At 30.5% G+C, this 21142-nt stretch overlaps 2 non-coding genes across 2 annotated transcripts; both read right to left on the reverse strand.

Moving 5' to 3' along the window:
• Positions 1-8073: 8073 nt before the first annotated feature.
• TRNAF-GAA (transfer RNA phenylalanine (anticodon GAA)) lies at positions 8074-8146 on the reverse strand. Its single transcript has one exon. It is a non-coding gene; the product is annotated as a tRNA-Phe (tRNA).
• Positions 8147-12114: 3968 nt separating this feature from the next.
• Positions 12115-12187, reverse strand: TRNAF-GAA (transfer RNA phenylalanine (anticodon GAA)). The gene has a single exon. It is a non-coding gene; the product is annotated as a tRNA-Phe (tRNA).
• Between the last annotated feature and the right edge of the window lie 8955 nt (positions 12188-21142).

The raw sequence follows: 21142 nt of genomic DNA on the forward strand, positions 1-21142 counted from the left end.
AACTTGAATCATCTCGATTGGACGTTTGAGTCAAAAGTTATGCCAAAAATACTAATTGATGTGAGGGCTGGAATCCTAATCCGAATTGGACTTGGATTTAGTGCAAATTTCCTTTGATTCCTTGCTCCAATTAGGAATGGCAACGGGTTGGGTTCGGGCCAGATTTTTCCATACCCGGACCCGACCTGCGAGCCAAGACCCATGGCCCGGACCTGGCCCGTTTACTAAGCGGGTTTTTTCCGAGGCCCAGACCTGCCCCTGTCAGGCCCGTTAAGGGATTAGGCCAAATTCGTGGCCTAACCAAAAAATGAAAAAAGAAAAAAAGAATTGAAGCCCAAATTTGTTTTTGCCTACATTCAAGCCTGCATATTCTAATTCAAGCCTTGATAATGTGGCCCAAATGCCAAATCAGTCCAAATCATAAACTACTAATCATAAATCAATAAATCACCTGTTAAAGAAAATTATAACTAAAATCACCAGCTAAACATAAAAATAAAATAAACCCAACAAGTCCAAGAAATAAGTATCAAAAGTCCAACGAGTCCAAAAAATTAAAAAGTTACAAAATAAATCCCACAAGTTTAGAATAATTACAAACCAACAAATTAATCCAACAAGGCTAAGAAATTAAAAAAGCTACTAAATTAATATAAAATGTTTAATCTTCCACAATTGTGACACAACTCCCATCATCTTTATTTGGCTCCCCATCATCAAGAATTGATTGAAATGTACAATCTCCAGATATAGTTGAAGAACCTACAACAATAATGAATTAAAAAATGGAATAAACTTCATTAAACTGTAACTAGCAAATATAAAAACACAATTTTGATTTTATAAATAGAAATTAGACAATTGCTAACCGTTGATTTCACTTCATAACCAATTTGGAGCACACATCATTACCTCTATGGTATGGTCTTGGGATGTAGCCTACTACGGTGTGGACTTAAAAGTCTCCCACTATTGCTAAAGGCAGATTCTGAAGTAACAGTTGTAATGGGAATGGCTAAAATATCTTTTGCAATCATTTATAAAGTAGGATACTTGAGACCATTACTTTTCCACCATTACTTTTCCACCATGCCAAAATATCAAAGTCTTCAATCCTCTTCAACACTCTCTCATCAATGAAATGATCAAATTCCACTCTAGCATTCCCATGTTTCTTTGAACTACTTGAACTATTGTTCACAAACAAATCAAAACATGACATTGCCCCACTTAACCTAAATTTCATTTGTGTCACTTGATTTGAAGTACTTGCAGGCATATGAGAACTTCCTTCATTATCTACAAGAGACTCATCTAAATCCCCATACTCATCAAGCAAATTATAACAAAGATTCTTAATTTTTTCAATTTCCGAATCAGAATTATCACCATAAATGTTAGGATAATAAAACTACAATAACTTCATCTTATATCTTGAATCTAAGACAGAAGCAACAACCATAACAACACTAACATTAACCCGATAAGAATTAAAGCAAGCATGCTTTCTACCATCGTACTTATCATCTCACTTGAAGACAAACTCCATTCATTCAATGCAATTTTCAACTCACACACCAAAGCAAAATACATATTTGTTGTGGGTTACTTACGACTAGAGAAAAACTCAGTCATATTATGAAACAACTCCAACCTCCCACAAATATCTTTGGCTACTTCCCAATCATAATCATGTGGTAGACAAGTATAAGATATTTCACGTTTAGCCAAACGTGAGAAAACATCTTTATAAATCAATGCAGTAGAAAGCATTAAGTAAGTTGAATTCTAATGAGTTTTACAATCTAAGACTAACTCTTTGATGCATTGAACACGCAATTGACGTGCATTTTCTTCAAATTTTTGTCTCTTTTTTGGTGATCCAGTCCAATAAATCACACTATCATGAATCCTTTCAATACTATCACCAATAAGAGATAGCCCATCTTGAAAAATCAAATTCAAAATATGTGCAGCACACCTCATATGCAACATAAATCCACCCAAAATAAGAGAACTAGTATCAAGCTTATTCAAGAGAAGTCTTATCATGGCATCATTAGTACTACAATTATCAACAGTTATTATAGACAACTTCCTATCAATGTTCCACTCTAAAAAACAATCAACAAGGACTTTAGTAAGGACATCTTTCGTGTGTGGAGAAGGAACATAAACAAACCTAAAAAAATAATATGAATAATTATAACATAACTCAATAAACATTCAATTTAACATAACTCAATAAACATTCTAAATGTAAAGTCTTTAACATTCAATTTATAGATTAAAAAATTACCTTAAAACCCAGCTTTGTAACGTCCAAGTATGATCAATAAAATCAGCGGTAATGACCATAAACCCTCTCTTTTTGTTACTTGAAGTCCACATATCAGTTGTAATTGATATCCTACTTTCATTCTCGTATGTCATCTTCAAAGCTTTCTCCCTTTCATTATCATAGATTTTAAGAATGTCACTCTTTAAAGTATTTCTTATGACAAGTTTAAACATAGGTTGAAGATCAGACACAAACTCTCTAAACCTAATGTGGTCAACAATTGAAAGGAGATATTCATATAGGATGACCAAACATCTCAGGTAGTCTTCCTTTTTTTACTTGTATCCAAGTCCTCATTTGTAGGCTTTTGCTCTCCCTCTTCCTCTGTCCCTTCTTGTTCCTCTACCTCTAAGTCTTCTCCCACTAAGTCCACAGTTGGGGATTTTAGATTCCTAATTGGTTCAGAAGTTTGGGAGTTAGAATCAAAACAAATTATCACAAATTTATTATTATACATACTCATTGATTAATAAGCACAAATTCATAATTACACAGATTCACAAATTCTATCAAAGCAATCATAATTAAACATGATTAACTACAAATTCAAAGTCTTACTCGTTGTTTAATGGTGATCCTGAGGGTGAGCTGCCAGGCGACAATGGCGAGGGTGATCGTGAAAATGGCGAAGGAGACCGCATAGTTGGCAAGGGACAACGTCCAGTTCTCAAGAGAGAGCCGCTTGGTGAGGAAGAACCAGATTTGTTTGTGTCTGTGTTTGTTTCTTCCATCTCCATTTTAGGCTCTACATTCCCAACAAACACAAAAAAAAAAAAAAAAAATAATAATAATAATAATAAATAAATAAATAAACAATTTCTTCCATTAAACAAACCATGCAGATATGAAGGGAAAAAACAAGGGAACAGAATGCTTTAAGACTTGAATCAGGTAAAAGATATGTGTACAAAAATTCACTACCATATTTCACACTTAGTTTCACTGATTTCAACATCCCCAATGTATTACTTATCATCAAATCCAATCCTAATTACCAAAACAAACTCAATAACACCACAAACACCTTAACCCATAAACCAAACCCTCACCCACCCAAAACCCAAATAAACATTATTATCATCACAACAAATTCAATGAACCACCACACAATCAAAACCTCCAAACAAATTTTAATGAAACACTGAAAAAAAAAATCCAAAATTTTAAAACAAAAGCCAGACATTTTGCCTCTTTATCAAATCCAAAAATCGCAATGATAGATCATACATTTTGCCTCTTTATCATCAAAGAGTGAGATCATATAAAAAAGTTTTACAAATCGGACAACAGAGGAAGAGCGAGGTGTACCTGAAGTCTTGAGGAAGAGCGAGGTCGTGAGAGTGAGAAGGCGAGGCGTGGTGTGACTGCGTGAGTGAGGGCGTGTGTGTGAGGGAGTATGAGTGTCAGACTGACTGAGCTGAAAAGAGGGACTAAGCTAAGGGAGAGGGAGTGTCGGACTGAGGGAGGGAGGTGTGAGGGAGTGTAAGAGTAAGGGTAAGGGAGTGTCGGAGTATGGGAGTGAAGGTGAGGGAGTGTCAGAGTGACTGAGCTGAAATGAGGGACTGAGCTGAGGGAGAGGGAGTGTCAGACTGAGGGAGGGAGGCGTGAGTGCTAAAGAAATGAGGGATTAGGATTAAATTATAGGTATATATATATATAGGGTATTTTTGTAATTTCAGGGTACCAGGTTTTTATTCGGGCCAGGTTTAGGGTTGGGTCTCGAATTTTTTTGACAAAACCCAGACCCAACCCGAACCCGCTTTGGGTTTTTTTAAAAAAACCCATACCCGACCCTATTACTAATCAGACTGTATAAAACCTGGCCCATTAGGGTTGGGCCAGGCTGGGTACCCGCGGGTTGGGTAAAAATTGTCATCCCTAGCTCCAATTGGACTTAAATTTGATTGGATTGGCCTTCTTTAACTTCATCATGGCCCTTGTAAAAATAAATTTCATTAGCTTTCTTTTTTGTACAAATCCACTTATTTAATTCTATTCTCCTACAAAAGACAAATTCACGTAATAAAAATCAATTAAGCACAAAATTGATTATTCAGCATTATTCCAAAACCAAATATAAAATGCGTGAATTAACTCAAAATAAGTATGATAATACTTTCTAACAATGATATAAATATGTAAAATTAAGCTATTATCAATGCACATCACTTGTTCTCTCCATTTTCTCTACTTTTTCCTTCCTTTGAGCTCGATTTTCTTCACTTCTTTTTCTCAGGTACGGTCCTGCCCTTTTTCCTTTGAACAAAATTTTTTTTACCTTTATTTAATGGTTGATCATTCTGAAAATTAGGCATCTTTCTCCTTCTGTTTCGTTTTTCTTTGCTCACTTAGGGATTTTCCTTGGGTCTTCTAGGGATCGTTGCCCCTCAATTGAAGGTTTTGTCTCTAGAGATGGTAACCTAGGTTTGGTTTTGGTTGATTTGTACCTTTTGTTGCATCAATCTTTAAATTGGTTTCAAGAGATGTCTATGGAAGAGAGGGTGGGGTCTGAGATAAGGTCTAGTAAGTTAGAAACAGGTTTATCGTCTAGTGATGACTCTACTAAGGTGAAGGAGGATAATGCTGCTTCGGTGCCCTTGTCTTCCCTTTCACCTCATCGAAAACAAGCTAGGTCTTTCCATGATTTTAAGAAAGAGTGCACCCTAGATGAGGATACCCTTAATAGGTTTAGGGATAGGTTTCAGGTTCCTGACGAGACTAGGGTTCGTCTCCCTCGTTCAAGTGAAAAGTCTTGCTTCTTCACTCCTGGCAAAGTGTGTTTCTATGAGGTTGCTTTTTGTGTGGCCTCAAGTTTCCCATTCACCCCTTCATAATGGAGCTCCTCCATCACTTGAACATCACTCCGGGGCAATTTATGCCAAACTCGTGGAGAATCGTCATTAGTTGCATAGAGATATGGATGATTGTTACCGATTGGGACATGATCAGGTTGGACGAGTTTGTTCACTTGTATCGATTAAAAGACTCGAAGGAGTTTGAATATTACAAGCTTGTGCCTTGGGACAGGTGTGGACACAACGGAAATAGGAGTCGCCACCTAGTTTTTGCGATGGTCTAGAAACCATATATAGCATCCTCTTGAGGAAAGACCATTGATCTTACTACTAGAGATATGGGCTGGGAGTTAAGTACGGTTTTGGGAAGGTGTTAGGCACCAAAAACCGACCAACCCTAAGGTTGGCTTCCTCTCATTGTGTCTTATATCTTAACCCTATTAAAGGCACACTCAATATTGTTATCTAACTCACACACACACATACACACTAACCTACATCTAAACACACAACATGGCATCAATCATCCCTAACCATACATTTATTATGCTTGTCAAACAAAGCCTAACATACATCTAATCATGCATATCAGACAACCTAACATTCATCTAGTCATGGCACATCATCACATCACAAACCCTAGCATTCATCTAGCATGGCATTTCACATCATCCTAGCATTCTTCTAATCATGTCATAACATATCATCATTAAACAAGGCAGCAAAAGGGCATGGCAATCCAACATAGGTCATAACATATATTCCAATCTCTTAAGCATGAAATCAAGCATTAAACAACACAAAAAATGCATGTTAATACTAATGCATGACTTACCTTACTTACCTTGTAGCAACTCAACACCTATGGCATTATGCATGAGCATGTGAATGCATGTTCATGGCATCAAAGCAAAGAAAACACAAGCTAAACCCTAATTCTAACATGTGAAAAACAAACAAGTAAACAAACATGTGAAATAGAGACTTAAAACCATTAATACATGAAAAATGATCTAAAACAGAGGTATACATGTGAAAGCATAAGCAAAAACAGACAAAACAAAATTAGGGTTTCTAGGCTAGTTCATGCGCATGCATGAACAACCCTGCTTGTGTATAATCAAGCTTGCATATGCAGGCAAGATTTGCCTATTTCTTAATGAAATTCAAAGTTTTCTTTCTAAAAAAAAAAATTCCTCTAATTTATTTAATGTCATTAATGGTGTTATTTTGGAATTTTGTTTTATGTTAGTTTTTAAATTTATGTTGTCTAACATCTTGATTTATTTTTGTATCATTTAGATTATATATTGGATGGCAAGACATTATTATATTTCTAATACCTAGAATTAAATGATATTTGTATGATTGGAAGATATTAACTTATGTAGTTTTTTTGATAGCTATAATTTTAAATGGATTAAGAGAAATGCCAATGATATGGCTCACGCTTTATGTAAATACAATTTTGCAGGTTACATTTACTCATTATCTGTATTTGATTTGAACAATGTGCATATATATAAAAATACATATTTGTTTGATAATTTATGTAGAAATTGTATAATCATTAATCGCACAGGTATCTAAAAATGACCACTAACTATTTGGGAAAATCATTATAACAAAATTTGGCTACAAATTTAATTGTAGTTAAGGATTGCAACTTTCACTAAAAAAATTAATATTACTACATATTTTAAAAATCTAACAATTGAATTAATGTTCTTGATACACATGTGCTTTAAAAAAAAATAATAATAATACGCATGTCAAATTTTATGTCAATTTGATATTATTTACTATTCGATCTACAAACTTATTTTTCTATGCATAATTTTGAACTATAAAAACTTGAAGTTTAAACCTTTGAATGATGATATAGCTATTAATATTTGATCTTTTGGAAATTTTGCTTGTGGATTTGTCAAAATTCACATACAATAAAAATATATTGAGTGAAGTTGTAACAATTGATTACAACCAAATTTGTAGTCAAACTTATATCCAAATAACTATAGGAATAAGCATGAAATTGAATGTGGATTTGGCAAATAAGAAGATTGGCAATGGTTGAAATTTTTTTTCTTTTAGTTATGATTTAATTTAGCTCAAATATAAACTTTTATTGAGCAATGAAATTCAACCATCTGATAATACCTTTTATATTTCTTATGAAATTTATGTTTAAAAAAAAAATACTTTTCTAAAGACTAACATTTACAAATTATATTGAATGAGGAGTTTAATTCATTAGCAAGCACTTAGAAGTGTTTTCAGGTTGTCAAGAACAGTTCAACTAGTACTTCCTGATGTTCTCAATATAAACATCCAAGGTTTACATTTTATCTCTCTTGTTGTAACTACCAATTTACTCACACACACACACATAAAAACATTTTCATGTTGTCAGGAATCTCGTAACTTTGGTATAGTCTACTTTCCTTCATTAGAATAATCATAGTTTAAATCCCCCTCCATATTGTTATTATTATGAAATTATCAAAAAAGAAAAAAAAATGTTCAAATAATTTTGGTATAGTTTACATTTTTTTTTTTATTGGGATAATCGTGGTTCAAATCCCCATTCTTATTGTTATCACTAATAAAAAATAATCAAAAGGTTTAAAGCTTGTACTGTTTATCTAAAAGTTAGGTCATTTTCGATATACACGTCAATTTCTATAATAATAATAATAATAATAATAATGATGGTTCAAATCTCATTCCCTATTATTATTATTACAATGGAATTATTTTGTTATTACTATGGAATATTTTGTGATTACTATGGAATTATTAAAAAAAAAAAAGTGTCAAATAACACTAAAAGTTGTTATTAAAAATCGCTTGGAGAACAACAAAAGCAAAGAGAAAAAAAGTGTTCAAAAAACACTGAAGTTGTTATTAAAAAAGCTAGCTTGGAGAAGAACAAAATGCGGTGAGCGTGGATCGAACACGCGACCTTCAGATCTTCAGTCTGACGCTCTCCCAACTGAGCTATCCCCGCTGTTCAGGCCCTGTAATGAACAATTAATCATGTCTAAAACTGTATAATCAAATATTCACTAAGTGAATGGTTCCGTATATTCGGTGAAAATCAAACAATATATTATGCATTTGCCTTTTTTTTTTTTTCGTTTTAAATTTATATTTTTTTAATTTGTGATAAGGAATAAAATGTCAAGGCCTTTTCTAACCATCAATTTATAAAAATTCTTTGACAACATTTGATGATATTGCTGCCACTAATCTTTGCTTCCAATTGAAATTGTTCCTAACAATTGTTCTAAAACATTGGTTAACACATCACTATTAATAGAAAATTTTTCATGAAAGGTTGTATTCTTGGTGTTTTTGTTCCTTGCATTTTTTTAATCCTTCAATTTCTCTAGGAATGAATTTTTTTTTGTTTTCTTTTTCTATTTTTGTAAATTTAGTGAACATGCTGCAATTTCCTGTTGCATATAACACTATAAATAATTTTTTAAAATAAAAAGTCAATTTTTTTTTTTAATAATTCGATAGTTGAAAGAAGGAGAATTTGAATCCTGGATATCTCTGTCAGTGCCAACAATTGAGCTACAAAGCTTCAAACTTTTTTAATCACATCTTGCATGATTTGCTTAATTAACTAAATTAATTGGACTCTTTGGGACCAATTTGTAAGAGGAAAAAGAGAATATGTACTTGTCCACATATGTCAATGGAAATAGAAAAGGTAATGCCTGTTTTTTCTTTGTGATTTTTCTTCTAAACTTTATTCTATCTTAACAGATAAGAAGCAAAGTAGATACCATTTTTTTCAAGAATGCATTGATTCCCTCCCTAGAGTCAAGTACTGAAACATTATATTGAATTATTTGATGAGCATCTACGACTACGATCTTGAAAAGACATGCAGTATTGTGGTTTTTTTTTTTTCGCATAATGTCTCTTTCATGAGTTCATCACTTTCTCAAAGTGATAAATTTTAGCAGCTTTGCCTTAAAGTTTAAAAAAAAAAAAAAAAAAAAGTGTACAAAAGAAAATAGGTTGTTACTGAAAAATTCAGGATAGTGCAGGTGCTAACTATAGTTTCTCATTGTATTCATTGGAAAAGCATGACATTTATATTCCCATTCGTTATTTTACATTTATGGAATTTTCTTTTTGACTTTAAGGCAAAAGGGAAATTTCTAATTTACATAAGGGGAAGATTTTCATCACAAAGGGGAACAAAAGCAATGGGGTCCTCATCAATTTGGAATCCATGAATTTCAAAGTTTAACCTTTAAACATCTTAGTTGTTGAGTGTTAAACTAAATTGCAGTGGTGTACTAGTATTGTTAGTGGGTAAAGGTTGCAATGTGGAGTTACTCCACATGATTTATTTAGAGAGGTGCATTGAGATCCAAACCTATATTTATCCTAACATTGTTTGCAACATCCGACACAAAATATACAAATTAATTATGGACTTGATCCAATTTTGTGGGGTGAGAGTTTGTGTGGTATAGACTTTAGGTTTTTCTACTACTTAATTTATTTCTTTTTGACTTTAAGGCAAAAGGGAAATTTCTAATTTACATAAGGGGAAGATTTTCATCACAAAGGGGAACAAAAGCAATGGGGTCCTCATCAATTTGGAATCCATGAATTTCAAAGTTTAACCTTTAAACATCTTAGTTGTTGAGTGTTAAACTAAATTGCAGTGGTGTACTAGTATTGTTAGTGGGTAAAGGTTGCAATGTGGAGTTACTCCACATGATTTATTTAGAGAGGTGCATTGAGATCCAAACCTATATTTATCCTAACATTGTTTGCAACATCCGACACAAAATATACAAATTAATTATGGACTTGATCCAATTTTGTGGGGTGAGAGTTTGTGTGGTATAGACTTTAGGTTTTTCTACTACTTAATTTAAAAAAAAATAATAATAATAATAAATGTGAATCATAAGGGGGAGATAGAAAATTCTAATCTTTTACTTGTATGAGTCCTAAGGAAATTTGGCACACACCTATTAATGATGCGTTGGTGAAAATGGAAAAGTTTCTTGCCTATTCCTGACAATTGTGACATCTTAACGTGGATGTATACAAACCTTATACCACTTATCTCAACACATTAACTTATCATTTTTTCTTTTAATACCTCGGTCAATTTGGTTAACAAGAAATCACCTTATTTTTTATGTTCTATATGTTCTTAACATACATGTTCTATATGTTCTATATGTTCTTAACATGTTCTATATGTTCTTAACATACATGCCAATTTTCATATCAATCGGATGCTATTTATGATTTGATCTATAATCTTATTTTTTATGTATTATCTTAAACTACAAAAATTTGAAATTTAACAATTGATTGATAACATGACTATTAATCTTTGATCACCTCAAAATTTTGCAAGCATAAAGAATATATGAAGATAATGTAATCTAACGGTAGATTTACCAATATTCACATCCAATTAAAAAATATTGAGTAGTGTAACATTGCTTAGAGTTACACCAGGTGTAACTTGAACCCAACCCTATTTCATAATATCCAAACTAAACCCCATGATCTGCTACAATTAACCAAATTGCAATTAATCATGCAATTGAGTTCACAAAATCATTGCCAAAGCTTCATCCAACTCCCCAAACTAAATTAATTTCATGAATTTCTCCCCTTTCAATCATTTTTAGAGGTTTTCTTTCAGTTAAGACTTGAGAGCAATGGTGCTTCTTGATAGATATATTGACTATGGAATGGTTCACCACAATATTAGATTGAAGAAACCAGGCTCTCAGCAAGACATATCTCAAGTTCTAAACTACAATGCCTAGGAAGGTGATAGATTGTTGTTTTCATGGAGAGGAGTGTTTGTACGTCATCCAAATCAGATTGCTTGGCAATCCAATTCTCGTTGTATTATGTGGACCAAGGAAATCCATTGGACTTTTTGAGGATGTCAATGTTGAATATTAAGAATGCTTTTTTTTTTCTTTGAAGATTATTGTTTGAAAATTAAACTAAGAATTTTTTTTTAATATAAAATAGAAATTTTACTCTAACTTAATCTAAGTGTATATGTGTGTAAAGTTCACTCTTAAAAACTTAAACTCTGGCTCTTGCCTCTCATATCCCACAAGTACTTAATGGTCTTTTATAATTCTTTAACAAAGTTAAATATTTCTATTTTGATAGACGGATAAATATAATAGAATTTTAACTTATATCGTCCACTTTATAATGACTGATCTCTATCATTAGGTAAAAATACCCATTAATTTATGACATAGGTAGGTTTGAACCCAAGATCTATTTGTTCCAAGAAAAAATTTTTGTTTCAAGTTTCTCTTCATAAAATATCTCATAAAAAAAGAAAAAGAAAAAAAAGAATCACTTGTTCATAAGTTACAAGGCCAAAAAGGAAGTGTGTGCTTAGATACCAATGAAAAATTAAAATTATTTTACTATTTAGCTTATTTTTACTATTGTTCATGAGATCCATTGCGCTTTTTGATACTATTCATGGATTTCGCTATACTATTTCAACTAATTTTTACATTTACCTACAGTACTTTCAATAATAAATTTTCAATTTCAACAAAATAAGCAGTATTCAAACTTCTGTCGTAATGAAAAAGACATAAAATACGAAATGATACAATGGGCCAAGCAAAGAAAAATTTGACTTTCCATGAACATTCACAAGTATATACTAGCTTCAAAACTTTCTTTATCCGTTTGTTCGAATTCAAATTTCAAAACCAAAAGTCATTTAACAGACGGAACATAAGGAAGTACTAGTTATTATTATAACCATCAATTAAAAATAACTTGTTTCAAAATAAAAGTTCACAAGTGGGCCTGGCCAGAAAGTACTTTTTCCTGTTTTGGTTGTTATTAACTTCTTATTATTATATTGGTTTCAAATTTATTAAAAAAAAAAAGGTTATTATTATATTAAAATAAAAGGATTAAAAAATACAAAAATGCGGTGAGCGTGGATCGAACACGCGACCTTCAGATCTTCAGTCTGACGCTCTCCCAACTGAGCTATCCCCGCATTCGTGTTACGCACTGAACAGTTACATTATATGTAGTGTTTTGGCGAATATTCACAAACTGAATGGCATATTCGGTGAAAATCAAACAATATTTTATGCATTTTCCTTTTCTTTATTTTTTTTTAAAATACTTCTTTTAGTTTGTGATAGGGAATAAAATGTCAAGGCCTTTTTCTAACCATCAATTATAAAATTCTTTGATAACGTTAATGATACTGCTGCCACCAACGTTTGCTTCCAATTGACATTATTCCTAATAATTTTCTCTAAAACAATGGTTAACACATGTTATACCTACACATCACTATTAATAGAAAAGAAGTTGATGAAAGGTCATATTCTTGGTGTTAGTGGTCCTTGCATTTTTTTTAAGCCCCTCAATTAATTTCTCTATGATTATCTTTTTTTCTTCTTTTTCTTGTTCTCTTTTTGTAAATTTATTGAACAGGCTGCAATATTTTATTGCATATAACTCTATAAGTACTGCGAATTTTATTTAAGTTTCCAAATCATTGATAGAATTTGTTGTTATTATTTCTAAACAAATTTAAATAATAATAAAACCCGAATTTTGGGGGATAATTCGATAGTTAAAAGGAGGAGGATTTGAACATTGGATATTTCGATTAGAAACATCAGGAGATGCCAAAATAGTAAACTTTCACGTGTTAAACTACATAGAATTACAATGTTCTCAAACAAAAGGTGCACAAATAAAAGAGAATTTGAACAAAACACGTAGGGCTACCATTTTCTTTCCTTCTTTCTCTTTTTGTTTTTTTATTTGTACTTTTTGCTGAATAGCTACCATTTTCTTTCAAGAATGCATTGATTCCCTCCCTAGAATCTGGTAAATGAAACAATATATTGAATTATTTTAGCATCTATGATCTTGAAATGATATGCAGCATATATTAGTGTACGTTTTTTCGCATTATATCTCTTTCATCACTTTTTAAATGTGATAAATCTTAGTAGCTTTGCCTTAAAAGTCAAACCTAAATTACGAAAAAAGAACCTATAATAAGTATTGTGCGATTAGTGAGCTCAAAGTATTTATATAAAAAGAGTACAAAAGAAAAAAAGATGGTTACTGAAAAATTCAGGATAGTGCAGGTGCTAACTTAGGTTCTCATTGAATTCTTAAGTGGCCAACTAGGCCCTATCTGCTAGAAAGAAACTTGGAAAAACATGACATTTGTATTCTCATTCGTTTTCGGTTTTTTTAATTTTTTTTAATTATATATATATGTGTGTGTGTGGAGGGGGCTTGTAAGAGGCAAAAGGGGATTTTCTGATTTTCATAAAGGGAAGATTTTCATCACAAAGAGGAACAAAAGCTATTGGGTCCTCATCATTTTGGAATCCATGAATTTAACTTCATGGTTCATAACCAATTAGATGTCTAATGGAATGCTATTGTATAGGTAATTTAATTAGATTTCAAATAACCAAGGTCAACTGTTAAACGTCTAAATTATTGAGTGTCAAGCCAAATTACAGTAGTGTATTAGTATTTTTTTTTTTTTAATAGAGTTTCAACTTATAATGTCCGTTTTTTATAATTATACTTTTTTATCATTAAACCAATATATCAATCATTTTTTATGTATTCGTACGTTTTAGATAAGAATTGCAATATGAGGTTACTCTACATGATTTTATTTAGAGGTGCATTGAGATCCTAACATTATTGTTTGCAAGATCTGGCACAAAATATACAAATAAATTATGGACTTGATCCATTGTAAGGTGAGAATTTGGGGGTACATATATAGACTTTGTAGGTCCTTCTACCATTTGATTTTAAAACTAAAAAAAATTTAAAAAAAAAGAAAAAAGAAAAAAAAGGAAATATAGAATGTGAATCATATGGGGGGAGAGAAAATTCTAATCTTTCACCAAGGGACCCAGGGAAAATTGGCAGAGACCTAAAAATTGGATGGGGAACATGGAAACCAAATCTCAAACATGTGAAAGATTCACATGAGAACGCTAAACAAAGAAAAGAAAATAATAGTAGGAGGAGGTGGTGTATTTAATTTTGAGCCACTAGGCACTAGGAGTCTGGGACACATGGGAACATTCTTGTCAGTTGCCACATCCAAATTCGATCCATATTTTATATTCAAAGGAAATAGAAAATGCATTTAAGGGAAACGAGTGGTTGGATATTGGTGTTGAAACTTGAAAGGGTGAGGTTGAAAATTGAAGAAACTCATAAATATGTTCAGATGGCCCTATTTATTACAATTTAACTTATGATTCTTTAATAATTTGAATTGTATTTCACCATGCGTATTTATTGTTCCCACCTTTCTTTTCCATCTTTTACATAATTTTATGAAGAGAAATGCTAACAAATACTCTTAGGGTAATGGTTAATAATCCATTTAAATAAATTTTTTATGAAAAATGAAGAAAAAAAAAGTAAATAATATTTTAACAGTTTTTTTCATTTCTCATAAAAGTAGTGTCAAAATTTTCCTAAAATAGATTATTTTTTTTTTGAAACCTCCTAAAATGGATTATTAAAAAGTGCCCTAAGGGTACTTAAATATTATAATAGTTATTAATTCACATTCATTTTGATTGTGTTTTGTGTATTGAATATTAAATATGAATTTGATAATTATGGTAGTAATTAATATGTATTTTTTATGATTGTGTTTTTGAATTAAATTATTAAATATATAATAATGGGAGTTATTAATAGATATTTATTATAATATGTTTTTTTTTAGAGAGAGAGAGTTTCAACTTATGACGTCCATTCCTGATGATAACTCTTTATCATCAGACCAAGACACCAATCAGTTTTTGGTATAAATGAGGATTGAACCACATATCTCTTATTCAACCATTAGAGATTTTACCAGTTGAGCTACTGGAACTCATGATATTTATTACTCCCTCCGTCCCTTTTTTTTTTTGTCCTCTAGTCCATTTTGAGATATCTCAAAATATTTTCATGTTTCTAAAAATAAAAGTAATTAATTTACTAATGTTTCTATTATACCCATTGTAGGTGAAGAATTTGTTCCTCCCCACATCTAATTGTATCCTCCCGCGGTGCGGTTTTGTCCTCGTCCCCGAGTGCAGGCACGAGCAAGCAAGCGCCTAGCTTGGACTTGTACTCGTCGAGTCCCACATCGGTTAGAGAGAGCGCCCCACTACCCTTTATAACGCTTCAGGAGCTTGGGTAGTGTACCACTACTCATGCGTGAGTAGTGGTACACTACCCAAGCTCCTGAAGACAGGAGCTTGGGTAGTGTACCACTACTCATGCGTGAGTAGTGGTACACTACCCAAGCTCCTGAAGCGTTATAAAGGGTAGTGGGGCGCTCTCTCTAACCGATGTGGGACTCGACGAGTACAAGTCCAAGCTAGGCGCTTGCTTGCTCGTGCCTGCACTCGGGGACGAGGACAAAACCGCACCGCGCCAGGCACCGCGGGAGGATACAATTAGATGTGGGGAGGAACAAATTCTTCACCTACACCCATATTAATTTACTAATTCAATTTTTTGATAAATTTTTTTTAAGGGTAGTTTTGAAAACTTATACATTTTTAAAAGGTAGACAAGACAATAAATGATGTTTTTTTAAAAAAGTTTGAATTTTTAAACAGGACAAAAAAAGTGGGATGGAGGGAGTATAATATTAAAATACTATTTTAGTCCCTAAATTTTACCAAAAGTTTGATATTTATCTCTAAAATCTCTAAAACTTTAAAAGTTTCTCAATTTTTTTTTTTAAACTTTAAAGAATTCGAATTTGATAAGAATAAAGTGTAAAACCCATGTTATACATTGTTCAATAAGAGATTTCCAGATCAATTTTTTACTTAAAATTCAATACATTTTACCACACATAATAACATCTCAATAAACTTATAGTAAAGTTGGATTTTTAAATGGGTATTAAAATTCATTAAGTACGGTTGTGCCTATTTTTTAATATATAATATGATGACGTGACATATTGAAATTAGAGGGGTAAAACTTTGGTTTCACACCACATCCTTATAGAATTTAATCTGAAATTTGAAAATGTCTTTTTTTTCATCTTTTTTTTTTTTTGATAAGTTTTTTCATCTTTAAACTTTATAAAGAGTTTTTTTTTTTTTTAGGACAAAGTTTAGCTACACATTAACTTATTTATAGTTGATGACTACAAATCTACTCAATATATTTTTATTGGATGTTAATTTTGATAAATTAACCATTGGATTATATTTTCAATGCTTGCAAAATTTCCAGAAGATCAGTAACTATATCATCAATTAAAATTTTAAATTTCAAGTTTTTGTAATTTAAAATTATGCATGAAAAATAAGTTTATAGATCAAATAGTAAATAACATCTAATTGATGCAAAATTTAATATGTGTGTTAATAACATAAAGAATATGCAATTCAGCAATTAGATTTTCAAAATATGCAGTCATATTAATTTTGTTAGTGGGAGTAGTAGCCATCGGTTACGACCAAATTTGTAGACAAACTTTGTAATTTTTTCAATAGTTAAAAGACAAAAATAGGGGCAAAAAAAGAACTTTTTTCAATAGTTTAGGGATGAAAAATATGTTTTTTAAAGTTTAAGAACATAAAGTGAAATATTTTCAAAGATTAGGGTTGAAAAACAAACTTTTCAATAGTTTAAGGACGAAAAATAAAATTTTAAAGTTTAGGGACGATAAACAAATTTTTTTTTTTTTTAGGACAAAGTTTAGCTACACATTAACTTATTTATAGTTGATGACTACAAATCTACTCAATATATTTTTATTGGATGTTAATTTTGATAAATTAACCATTGGATTATATTTTCAATGCTTGCAAAATTTCCAGAAGATCAGTAACTATATCATCAATTAAAATTTTAAATTTCAAGTTTTTGTAATTTAAAATTATGCATGAAAAATAAGTTTATAGATCAAATAGTAAATAACATCTAATTGATGCAAAATTTAATATGTGTGTTAATAACATAAAGAATATGCAATTCAGCAATTAGATTTTCAAAATATGCAGTCATATTAATTTTGTTAGTGGGAGTAGTAGCCATCGGTTACGACCAAATTTGTAGACAAACTTTGTAATTTTTTCAATAGTTAAAAGACAAAAATAGGGGCAAAAAAAGAACTTTTTTCAATAGTTTAGGGATGAAAAATATGTTTTTTAAAGTTTAAGAACATAAAGTGAAATATTTTCAAAGATTAGGGTTGAAAAACAAACTTTTCAATAGTTTAAGGACGAAAAATAAAATTTTAAAGTTTAGGGACGATAAACAAATTTTTAGTAAAGTTTAAGAATCAAAATAGTAATTTAGTCCATCTAAAACTACATATTCTATTTAAAGAAAATATGTGGATTCCAATTAGCTCAATTAGTAAAGTTTTTTTATAGTTGAATAAGAAATCTGTGATTCAATCATTGCTTACACCAAAAACCGATTGGTGCTTTGGTTTAATGATAAAGAGTTACCATCTGGAGTGAATGTCATAAGATGAAACTCTCTCAAAAAAAACTTAAAAAAAATATGATGTGACAAGATTCTAAGTAAGGGTTTAAATATAAAATATGATTTAAACTTAATTAAAAGTATTTATATATTAGAATATTGGCATGCAAAATTGCGAGACCTCAAAAATTCAAAATATTATGAGGTCAACTAAAAGTCAAATTTTTTTAATTATATATATTTTATTAATTTTAAAGAATTTAAGTTAAAAAAAAAAAACAAATTCTTAATACATTTATTAAGTGGGGAGGAGGAATTCAAACTTGGGATGTTTCATTAGAAACACTAGGCTATGTTATTTAGTTACAAAACTCTTGAAAAAGAAGTCAATCTATTGTTAAACAAGTATTTAACCCTTTTTCCTAACTAATTTGAGTTGAGAATAGTTTCTAGTTACTACTAGTAGATGTGATCACCTATAAGTCATGTGCATGCAAAAGTTTAAAGATTTTGTCTTAATTTCTGAGTATTTAATTATTTATTCATTGTTTCAATCAACCATTTTTCTTTCTCTGAGATATTTGACATGTTATCATGGTCTCAAACAACAATTTAACTTTATCCAAATTTCAACAAAAGAAGCATAGATCTCGTGAAGTTTGTCTAGGCACATAAAGTTTTCTTAACAATTATTCCAGTACATTAAGACCAAGTACATTGGTCCTTATCATTGTGTATTGTAAATTTGTAATTACGCTACATAATTACTTTTGCATGCGAACCCCAATTTCTAGCATGAGAAAATTAAAGACTGTTAGATATGATAGATTGGCTGTAATATTCAAGATTTTTTTTGTACAACATGAAAGTCATGAAATCCTTCTAAGTATACGTCATTGACATTTCGTGCTAGTACAATTTATAGTAAATTGGAGATTGAGATTAGTTGCAATATTTAAAGTATTGTATTTGATGCAATTGTAATTAATGACTAAGATTGAAAATTGAAAAAAATGACTTTCAATTTTAACCATTAAAATAAGGTAAAAAAAATTATTTAAAAAGAAAAAAAACTAGATAGAAAAGTGTGATAAATGTATCATGTATCAATCCATAAATTGGATATGATTTTTGAAACTTTGTCAGCTAAGGAAGGGATGACCAGTTAAGGTCAGTTTAACTGGTCATGCCTACAAAACTGGAATGGTCAGAGATTGCAGTCAAATATTGATACCATACACCAACCAAATTTGCTCCTTTTATTTATTTATTAATTCAACCTTGTTTTGTTCATGGGAAAAATTTAACTTTGTTTTTACCAGCCAATAGGGGTTGCCACTTTGAAAATCTCTTGTCTAATTGGATGGTACTGATTATTTTTATTATTATTTATTATTTATTTTTTTTGGTAAACGGTACTGATTATTATTTATTCATAATAAATAAATAAAATAATAAAGCCAAATCAACCTAGACTGACCTAGATTTTGGGAAAATTTTGACTTTGATTTTACCAGCCAATAAGATTTGCCCCTTTTTACAATCACATGCGGCTACATGAGTTGTGCCAGGAACGTTGAAACTGACAAAATTTTGTGATGGATAAAAATGTGTCCGAAAGTATATTTTTATCAATTACAATTAATATATATTTTTATTAATTACAACTTACTATGTCATAAATTGTAATTAATAAAAATGTGTCCGTAAATGTGAAAATATATTTTCATCAATTACAACTCGTCATGTAATAAGTTATAACACAAAATTGTATAATTTCCGATAATAACAGCATTTTCCGTGTCTACATTGTTGTCTGGTACCATATCAATATCATCATGATGACATCAAGCCCCTCACGTGGACCCCATGATGGATCCCATGTTTACTAATTAGAAAGTTTATGAACCTTTTTCACACTCGAGTTTCTAATTTTGTTTAGTTTTCACTATTTATATATGCATGTGATTCTGGGCCCCTAAAAAGAAAAAAAACAAAACAAAGTTCAAAAAGACTACAACAGGGCACCGTCAATTATAACATCTCTCTCACAAGTAAGTATCAATTTTATTTATTGTTTTTAAGCAAGAGAATAAATTATGTGAGGGAATGAGATTTTTATTTTATAGATAAAAAGAAAAATTTTTATGAACGAGATTTAATTATAAGTTTTGGTTCTAAACCCAAAACAAGGTCATATTTCAAAATAAATAAAGTACACGTCTTTTTTAAAGATTTCAAGTAAGAAAGAGGGAAAAGCTAAAACATGAATTTAAACGTGGTTCGATTTCATGGCTTATGTCAATTATAGAAAATTATTGACAATTAGGTCTTTTGCTTTTTTCTTTGTCTTTGTCTTTGTCTTTTTTATTTTTTTTATATAGGACGTCTTATTGAAATGTTAGTATCACAATAAACCAAATATAATATTTATATAATAGAGGACCATATATTAACCATAAATTGAACAAAAATCATCTATTTCATTTTTTGTATTCTATTTTATATTTTATCAATCAAAATTTTACCATTTGTTTGAATATATTTTTTCCTCATTTTAAACTTTGCTTATTTTATAAGGAAAAAAAAATATATAGAATATGTAACAATTTGTGATTGGTGGGACATAAGGTAAAATACAAAAAATAGGATAAAGGGGATGTGAGATTCAAACCACAAACATGAGACACTGCAAAAAATGCCATTAATAATGTGCTATTACTTGAACCCCGAAATTAACTTAGAATTAATATGTTTGTTTCAATGGAAAATCTTATGTGAAGATATTTTTTTATGTTTATATGTATTTGGTGGTATCAAGAAAGAAAAAAAAAAAGGTGTAAAAGAAAAATTATCTTTTGACTTCTCTTATCAAGTTTGTCAAGAAATAGAGTTGTTTTTCACAAAAATCTTTGAGAAAACAACTTTGTCTCACACCAAACTAAATAAAAAATGGTAAAAGATAGTTTTCCAATTCATTTTAAGGTTACTACCAAATATAAGAAAATTAAATATTTTTATAGAAAATATTTTATGAAAAGTAATTTATTTTATAAAAAATGTTAATGTCGAAACAAATACAATAATCAATATAGCCATGCTATGTTTGTTGACAAAATAATTGCTAACATTCTAACACCCATCTTAAACGACGAAAAATATATTTCTCGATTAGGAATCATTTAAGTTCTTCTATACTTTCTTTTTCTTTATTTTTTTAGAAGAATACTTTCTTTCTTTTCAATATTTTGTTTTTAATTTTTATTAGACATATATTCAATTTAGCTTTCAGTAAAATGTGATTGAGACATTAAATTAGTAGTCACGATGTTATCTTATCATCAAATAGCATGTACATATCGAGACCCCCAAAGGTTATTTAAGTCTTTTGGGTGTGTTGAGTGTTGTAAGTTCTCTTAAGCCAAGGAAAAAAAAAAGTCATGCACATAATCAAATATATTTAATTAGGTTGAGCCTGCATCTTGTATTA

Source organism: Quercus suber, unplaced genomic scaffold (assembly GCF_002906115.3).
Source record: "Quercus suber isolate HL8 unplaced genomic scaffold, Cork oak 2.0 scaffold_327, whole genome shotgun sequence".
NCBI classification, from domain to species: Eukaryota; Viridiplantae; Streptophyta; class Magnoliopsida; order Fagales; family Fagaceae; genus Quercus; species Quercus suber.